This window comes from Xiphophorus hellerii, chromosome 9, assembly GCF_003331165.1.
Source record: "Xiphophorus hellerii strain 12219 chromosome 9, Xiphophorus_hellerii-4.1, whole genome shotgun sequence".
Lineage (NCBI taxonomy): Eukaryota > Metazoa > Chordata > Actinopteri > Cyprinodontiformes > Poeciliidae > Xiphophorus > Xiphophorus hellerii.
The window spans coordinates 22,296,216-22,305,538 of record NC_045680.1 but is presented as its reverse complement, the minus strand read 5'-3'; positions in this window follow the sequence as shown (position 1 = coordinate 22,305,538).

Genomic DNA, 9,323 nt, shown 5'->3' with positions numbered 1-9,323 from the left:
TTTTAACATTGGCTAACAAAACCAGTGTCTGCTGTAACATTCCATTGGGCAACAGGGTATCACCTGTCTGCTCATCAAATATTTAGCTGGTGCTCCAAGGTAGACAAAAGCAAAGTATTGAGTTCACTTTAATCTCCAATTTCCTTGCAAGTCCCAGTATTTACCCAAAGTTATCTGTGCCAAACAAACCATTTGTCCCAGTTCCACAGTTGAGTTGTTTCAGGTGTTGGGAGGTCGATCTTTTCTTCTTCTTCTTCTTCTTCTTCTCCTTTATTGTAGCAGTTAAGTCAAGTATTATGGAGTCACCTACAGTATATGTTTTATTGATATACTGATTTAAAAAAATTACACATAAAAAATGCAATTAAACGCTGAGATTTTCTGTTGTTCTTTTTAACACTTTGAAGGAAGGAATAAAACTAATCTCACTGCAAAAAGGGATAAATTACAATTAGCATTAGCATCAACCATCTATTGGTCTGAATATATAAATAAACCTCAATTTGAATAAGACATTTGCAGCTCTGACTGAAAATTGTTTCAATATTTATCTACGACACGAGTATTTAATGTCTTTAATCTGAGTATAATTGTGAGATGGAACGAGGGTGATAGCTGGTTTTGCCTCTTTTTTACTGACAAGCATCTAAAAAGTGCTGAGTGGACTTGTGTTCAGCGTTCTTTACTCTAATATCCTTAAATAAAATCCAGGACAACCACTCCCCTTCAGAAGTCACCTAATTAGTAAATCGAGTACACCTCTGCGTTTGCCCTCAGTAAAAATCCAGCGGCCTCAGAGGATTTTCAGAGAGCATTAGCGAATAACCAACGCCACGAGAAAAACAGCAGGCAGGTGGGGGTTAAAGTTGTGGAGAAATCTAAAGCAGGGTTAGGTTATAAAATAATATCCTAAGCTTTGAGCCTCTGACACAGCATTGTTTAATCCATTTCATAAAAAAATGGAAAGATTATGGCACCGCCGCAAACCCACCAAAACATGATCATCCATCAAAGCTGAAGGGCCAGGCGAGAGGAGCAGCGTTCAGGGCAGCAGCCAAGAAGCCAGTGGTAGAAATAATCATGTACTCCAAAAAATCTGGTATTTTTTTCTTTTTTTTTTTTTTTGAATGCTTTCCAGAAGGAAGCCGTTGTTTAAAATCCGAAGGTTACACTGGGGACAAAGCAAATATGTGATGCAGGAATGTTAAGGGGTTGTGTGGTGAAGAACCGACACTGCGAGTCACTCTGAAGACACTAGAAACACGGCGGTGGTGACGTCGTACCGGAGGACTGGTTTCTACTGGGGAGACACCAAGGTAGATGGGGGCTCAAACTGTAACCGGTGAGTTACCGGGTCAAACTCGGTGTGTCTTTAGGCAAGACGATGCATGGCAGCCTCGCTTCTGTCAGATAAACCAACAATGTACCACCACAGGATGTCTGTGCATCCGTAAAAAGTCTTTAAAAGTCTTAGAAAAAATATAATAATTCATTTAAGGCTTTAAAATGTCTAAGTAGGCTACATAAATTTTTAGTAGACAACATATAATATATATATATATTTTTTTTTTAGTCAGGCAAAAGTTTTAGCCGCACTAATAGACGCCTTCATTGCATTCTGTGACTTTAGGTGGTTGACGCCATAGACATAATATAAGGGTAGACGCCGCATTGGCCGCTCCGGCGCAGGAAATACGGCGGCCATCTTAGAGCGGTATACCCTCGTACTTTGCTGAACCAAAACAACAGAAGATGCCTCAGTTCTGCTCGGCTTATTCGTGTTTAAATCTACGAACTGTTGATGTCAGGGACCGGGGGATAACTTTTCACAAGTAAGAATAACATATTATTGTTAGTATGTTGTGAATGTAATATTACTGTACTGTATTTATGCCCACCAGCGAAATGACAGCAAATGTTAGCTATCGGTCTTCAGCCGGAGATTTGATGACAGGAATATGTTTCAAACAGGCCTACTCACAATTTCAGTAGCTTTGTTTAATTATCATTATCAACAAATTTTAATCAAATTTGGAGTTTTATGTTCTTTAAAATATGAAGATCAAAAATAGTGAGTGTAACGTTTTTCTGAATGCTCAGCTTAAGCAGGCAACAAGGCTTGCAAGCAATGCTTCTTGGTATGTATTACACAACATATATTTTGTGCAGAAATCATATTTTATGTACATTATGTTGCTATGATTGTGTATGTATGTGATTGTGTGTTTGGTGATGGTCAGAGTGAATGTCAGTGCAGAATGGCAGTACCGCTTCTATCAAACTGACCCAAGCTGGGCTGTGGCTCCAAACCACCAAGAATGAGAAATGAATAAAAAAGATATATGTTAAGTGTCTTAGAGTGTCGAGAAAAGAACTGTACAAAAATGATTTTATTTTACATTTTAAACAATGTTCTCTTGTTTAAATTTTTTAAGATCTGCAGTTTTGTTTCTGTTGGAATCGTCTTTTCTTCAGTGTGTTACAGGTCCCTAATGCTTTTAAATGGTAAGTACATTATTTAAAAAATTAACTATAGGTAAGTGTGAAAAAGGTATGTATTGTATGTGTTCTGGTTCAAGTTCATATTGGTGGTTTCTGAAAATACCGTTTGAAGCAGCATCATTATGCTTTTCTGTGGTGCTTTTTTGAGGTGTCTTGTTTAGCCATGTTCAGAGCAATAAAACATTTTTCTTTTGCAGGTACCTCTCTGTCATTGGATTTGTCATCAACATTGACACGTTACTGCTGATGATTCCTGAACTGCTCCAAGTGCAGCGGTATGTCCTCACGTACAGGTTCAGCCAAGATCACTTGGAGCTCCTGTTTAATTCCATCAGAGCGTCAGGTACTGTTGATGTCCTTTCAGTTAGAATAACTTCATAAAATATACTTCATGAATGTGTTCATATGTTATGTCGTATGATTAACACATGTATTGTATCCCTGTATTCCATTCAAGGTGGCTGGAATAACAACCCATCAGCATGCCAGTTCCAGGCCATCTTCCGCCGGCTGATGGTTCGGTGTGGGGTTACACCCAGTGAGACTGGCAATGTGGCAGCACAAGACAACACCGTGTCCCTGTCTGCTGTTGAAATGTCCTCTCCTGAATCTAATGAAGAGCATCCCTGTCCTTTTGCTAGGATTTCAGCCATTCTGGACGACCACAGCTATCTTCCGACCAAGTTTGGTGGTCTGGTAGAAAATGCCTTGGTTTACATATCTGGATTTGTTGTGAGGTAGATTCTGCGTAAACTAACCTGTGACCCATGTCGAGTCAGTTTGATTCAAGATGCCACACCGTCTTCATTTGATGAGAACTACCATCTTCTCACTTTGAAAAATAATGGCGGGTTAGTGATTCCCTCACAAGGCGTAGTGAAGGTGGTGAGAGCTGCAGAGAGGGTGATTCGTGGTGCTTCACCAAACCATCCTCCTAAGCTGTCCGCCGTCACATACATAGTCCGTGAAGACATTGGAACAGAAGATGTTTTCCAGCTTGGGGAACACACTCAGGAGACACAATTTGGCATTGACAATCACCATTCTGACTTGCTGTCATTGGTTGTGTCTGTGTTTCTGAAGATAAGGATGCACCACATTGCAAAAGTCACATGTCTTGGTTTGCAGAAAGGCAACACCAGAAAAAAGCTCTGCAAAACTGTCCTATTTCAAGGCTATTAGATTGTGTAAAAATGTAATGAATATGTAAATATTGTTGTCACAACAGATAAGTATGTGTTTGTGTGTGTATGTATATATATATATATATATATATATATATATATATATATATATATATATATATATATATATATATATTGGGTCTCATGGCTGCTCTTATAGCCAAGTGTCTCAAGGATCACTGATGCTGAGTTGTAGATCAGCTCATTGGTTTCTGTTATGGTGTTGGTAGGGATTGTTCTCAATGCTGCATTCACATTCTCAATGATCTCTGATGGTACTTCACTCAGCCGTTGTAATTGGCGCCGAGGAGGTCTGGTTGTCATTCGGGTCATGATTTTCTCTCTCAGGTCAGCAGCCGTCTCGTTCAGCTCTGATTCGCTCAATGGGGCCGTGTATCCCCTGACTGGGTGGGGACTTGTAGTTAAGTCCCCACAGTTCTGACATCCAGGTTCCTCCTTTTTGCCGTAGCATTTGTGTTGTATTTCGTCAATCTCAAGTTGTGATAGCAGTTGCCGTTTGCGGATGTTGGAACACTGAGCTACTAGTTGTTTAGCGCTTAGTGTTGACTGGGGATGTCGAAGTAGCCATTCCTTCACCAGTCTTTGCATGTAACCTCTCTGATTAGGGTTACTTGAGTAGTAGCATTCCAACAGATCCACATTTTCATCTCTCGCCCATTTCCGTCTTGTTCCAGTAGCTGAAGGGCGGACAATCCTAATCCAGAAGGATCCATCAAAGGGTCCAGTCCCACCCAACTACCGACCAATAACCTGCCTCTCCACAACATGGAAGCTCATGTCAGGCATCATAGTGGCCAAGATAAGCAAACACATGGATAAACACATGAGCACGGCACAGAAAGGTATCGGTGTAAATAGTAGAGGAGCCAAACACCAACTCCTCGTAGACCGCACAGTTGCCCGAGACTGCAAAACCCGACACACCAACCTGTGCATGGCTTGGATTGATTACAAGAAAGCCTATGACTCAATGCCGCATACTTGGATCATTGAATGCTTAGAGATGTATAACATCAACAGGACTCTGAGAGCCTTCATTGCAAACTCGATGAAGCTGTGGAAAACCACCCTTGAAGCCAACTGCAAACCACTTGCACAAGTGTCCATCAAATGTGGCATATACCAAGGAGATGCTCTGTCCCCGCTACTATTCTGCATAGGCCTGAACCCCCTCAGCCAAATTATCAACAAGACTGGCTACGGATACCGACTCAAAAATGGGGCCAACATCAGCCACCTTCTCTACATGGATGACATCAAGCTGTATGCCAAGAGTGAGCGAGACATCGACTCACTGATCCACACCACCAGGATCTACAGCACGGACATTGGGATGTCATTCGGACTAGAGAAGTGTGGTCGGCTGATCACAAAGAGGGGGAAGGTCATCCGCACAGAAGGGGTCTCACTCCCAGAAGGAACAATAGCAGACATAGAGGACAGTTACAAGTACCTAGGTATACCACAAGCAAATGGCAACCTCGATGAGGTCACAAGGAAAGGAGCCACAGCTAAATACCTCCAACGAATAAGGCAAGTCCTGAGAAGCCAGCTCAATGGCAAGAACAAAATCCGCGCAATAAACAGCTATGCCCTGCCAGTAATCAGATACCCTGCTGGAATAATTAGCTGGCCAAAGGAGGAGATAAAAGCCACTGATATTAAGACTAGAAAACTACTAACAATGCATGGAGGATTCCATCCCAAATCCAGCACCCTGAGACTGTACACGAGCCGCAAGGAAGGAGGCAGAGGACTAGTGAGTGTGAGAACCACAGTCCAGGACGAAACAACTAAGATCCATAAATACATCAGGGACAAAGCCTCAACAGACAATGTGCTCAGTGAATATCTCAGACAACAGGGAACGGAGGTTGAGGTGCCAGAGATACCATCATGGCAGGACAAGCCCCTACATGGGATGTACCACCAGCAAATAACCCAAGTGGCTGATATCAGTAAATCCTACCAATGGCTGGAAAAAGCTGGACTCAAGGACAGCACAGAGGCCCTCATCCTGGCCGCCCAGGAACAGGCCCTAAACACCAGAGCAATAGAGGCCCAGATCTACCACACCAGACAAGACCCAAGGTGTAGGTTGTGCAAGGAGGCCCCTGAGACAGTCCAGCACATAACAGCAGGGTGCAAGATACTGGCAGGGAAAGCGTACATGGAACGACATAACCAAGTTGCAGGCATAGTGTACAGAAACATCTGTGCAGAATATGGACTGGAAACCCCGAGATCAAAGTGGGAAACACCCCCAAAGGTGGCGGAGAACGCCAGAGCTAAGATCCTGTGGGACTTCCAGATCCAGACAGACAAAATGGTAATGGCGAACCAACCAGACATTGTCGTAGTGGATAAACAACAGAGGAAAGCCGTTGTGATAGATGTAGCAATACCAAGCGACTGCAACATCAGGAAAAAGGAGCACGAGAAACTAGAGAAATACCAGGGCCTCAGGGAGGAACTGGAGAGGGCCTGGAAGGTGAAGACCACAGTGGTGCCTGTGGTCATCGGGGCCCTCGGGGCAGTCACCCCCAAACTGGACCAATGGCTACAACAGATCCCAGGAACAACATCAGACATCTCAGTCCAGAAATGTGCAGTCCTTGGCACAGCCAAGATACTGCGCAGAACCCTCAAGCTCCCAGGCCTCTGGTAGAGGACCCGAGCTCAGAGGATAAGAACCACCCGCGGTGGGTGAGAAGGGATTTTTTTTTTTTTATATATATATGTGTGTATGTATAAGGCTATTAGATTGTGTAAAAATGTAATGAATATGTAAATACTGTCACAACAGATAAGTATGCATGTGTGTATGTGTGTATATATGAGATTATTGGAATATATACATAATGTGTGTGAATAAATTGCATCTTTGGTTGTATCTTGCAAAACATGTCATACTTTAAAACATTGTATTCCACCAAAATTATTTAAATATGCTAAACTATACGTTCCTATACATGCAATTTTAATAGCTGTATGCCTAAAATTTAATTATGTGACAATGTGATTACTATTCAGCGTGTTATGATCTATTAAATGCGCTGATCCTTTATTGTGCCTACCAAATATATAAGGCTGAGTGGAGTGGTATACCGCTCCAAGATGGCCGCCCTAAATCTCGTCAGCTCCAATAGGCGAGAGCGGCCCATGAGGCGTCTATCCATATATTATGTCTATGGTTGACGCTACTGGCAACTCGCTGCTAACGTATCTTTGCTAGCTGGCTAGCTAGCCAGCTAGCTGGATTTGTTGGGCCTACCATAGATAAATGCAGCCGGTTGGCTGGACAAAGTTCACTCATTTCTGTGGAGATACGAGTCTTATCCATCCATAAAAGTCTTAGAGTCGGTGAAACCCGCAGAAACCCTGCCGCCATCACCCTCCCTGTCGGCGTGTGTATGAATGGCTGAATGACTGAATGTAGCATCACCGCTTCAGGGTTGGATAAAGCGCTAGTCAAACAATAACGGCTCCTTACCGCTACAAGCTGGTTTCCTTACCTTTGTTAAACGTCTTCTCACGAACCTACACGCCTCCGTGGCTCTTCGGATCCTTCGGCTTTTCTGACGACGTGCCAAATTCCTGAAGATGTTTCTAAAGCTTTATTGTGGAGCTTAGAGATAAACACGGTGATATTAAGTTAGAGCACATTGAATCTTGTTTTTCCGTCATGCTCAAGTCATGCAGAACAAATTGAGTTCACATCTAAAACATCATAATAAAAACCTAAACACACACAGATGTCTTTTTTATTATTATTATTTCATGCACTTTCACTCACAAAGACTCTCAAGCATTCACAGCTTGCTGTTGCATCTCGAAAAATTTGAATATTGCTTAAAAGGTAATATTTCTTGTCAGCCATCTCATAAAGTGAATTTGTAATTTTAATTAGGATCCATTACATGTAAAGTAAAATATTTTGATTTTTTTTTTTTTTAGATATTTTGCAATTTTGGTTCAAGCCACACCTGAACCAGAGACGACGTCAGAGGCGTCTTACCTGGAACAAAAAGGAGCACGGTTGGAAATCTTTGTATTTCACAAAAGATCTATGAATGTTATTTTTGCTGTATGGAAAAATACATAACAAACAATCAAAAAAAACAATCCATCAAGTTGTTGTTTTTTTATGTTCAGTCAGGACAAAAAAGAAAGAAAGAAAAAAAAAAGAGTAAACTTCAGCATTTTTCCACAACTCTTTACCGGTTCAAAATATTTACTCCAATGTTTCCTTGGTAGCAAATACTTGATGAGTATCACAAGTCCCTCCCCTCAGTTAGATACCATCAGATTACCACGGCAACAGTCATAAAGAGGCACTAATTAGGTGCTGTCGACAGATTTTGGATTAAACAAATATAATAAATTTTATAGAGCTACAGCTTTGACTCAAAAGTAAGTGACGTGATAATACGATTTATTTCTTTAGTCATCCTGGAGAACTTCCATAAGATGGTGTGTGCGTGTGGGTGTGTGTGTGTGTGTGTGTGTATGCTATAAAACACATGAGATGTGGGCTGCTCTCATAAATTACGCCGAACATTTTTTCACCATGAGGACAATCAAGGTGCAAAATAAAACTAAAAACCTCGCAGGTGCCTTTCCCTTCATGAACAATGATGATGGCTCAGAACATGGGTGGTGAATTCAGGGCTTGACTCTCGTTCTGTTTGTGTTTCCTGGTGAAACGTCACCTGGCTGTAAAACGCATCGGTGCATTTTACAGATTTTGTTCCCCGATGTTCCAAACTCTCCGCTCCGTCGTGAACACCAGAAAGAGACCGGGTCCTGTGGGTCAGCCTAGGGCTAGTTAAACTCTTTACCATTTTTACCATAAGTGCAAACAAAGGTTAGGCAGATTCAGAGCAAACCTAAGAAATGTGACTGTAAAAATACGCAAGGACACTTGGAGCTATTTACCGATTTCATGATGACTATTTTCAGACAGATTATTTCCACTGGCAAAATGCTAAATTCAAACTGTGATGGTGTGTCATGCATTTCTTTCTTTTCTTTTCTTTTTTTTTTTTAATCTTCAAAAGTTGAGAAAAATTTTTATCTTATTAGATCAGTTTCTGTGATTTTACTTTGACCCTTTTCTGGCTCAAATTGCATGTCCTCATTTGCCATTTTGTGTAAAAAGAAAAATTGCTTGCAACAGCAACCTGGTCATTTTCCAGGAAATGCACTGTGCACAAAGCGAAAGAAAAATGCTGCAGACAACATGAGCTGAGAAATTAAATGTTTACGCCTGTAGGGATTCGCAACAGTCGACACAGGATGGTCTCCATTGCCAATTTCCTGTTTCCGCAACATGACAGTTTTCAATTTGCGGAAACATTTTTCTTTCCCAGCGCATCATTTCGATGCGTTCTCCTGATGACGGTTCAAAGACCCGGCTGACTCATGCGACTGACTGCGCTTCAGGCGACAGTACAGTCAAAAAGTTTTTGAAGGCTGCAAATGAAATGCAACCACTCTGCACAACCACAGACGCCGATATCACGGCTAATTTAGCGCGCTTTTGTCAACGCTCTTCGCTTGCACCGAGCGACTGACGGCCTCAGCGCAGTTTGAAACAAGCCCTGAAGTTGCTCT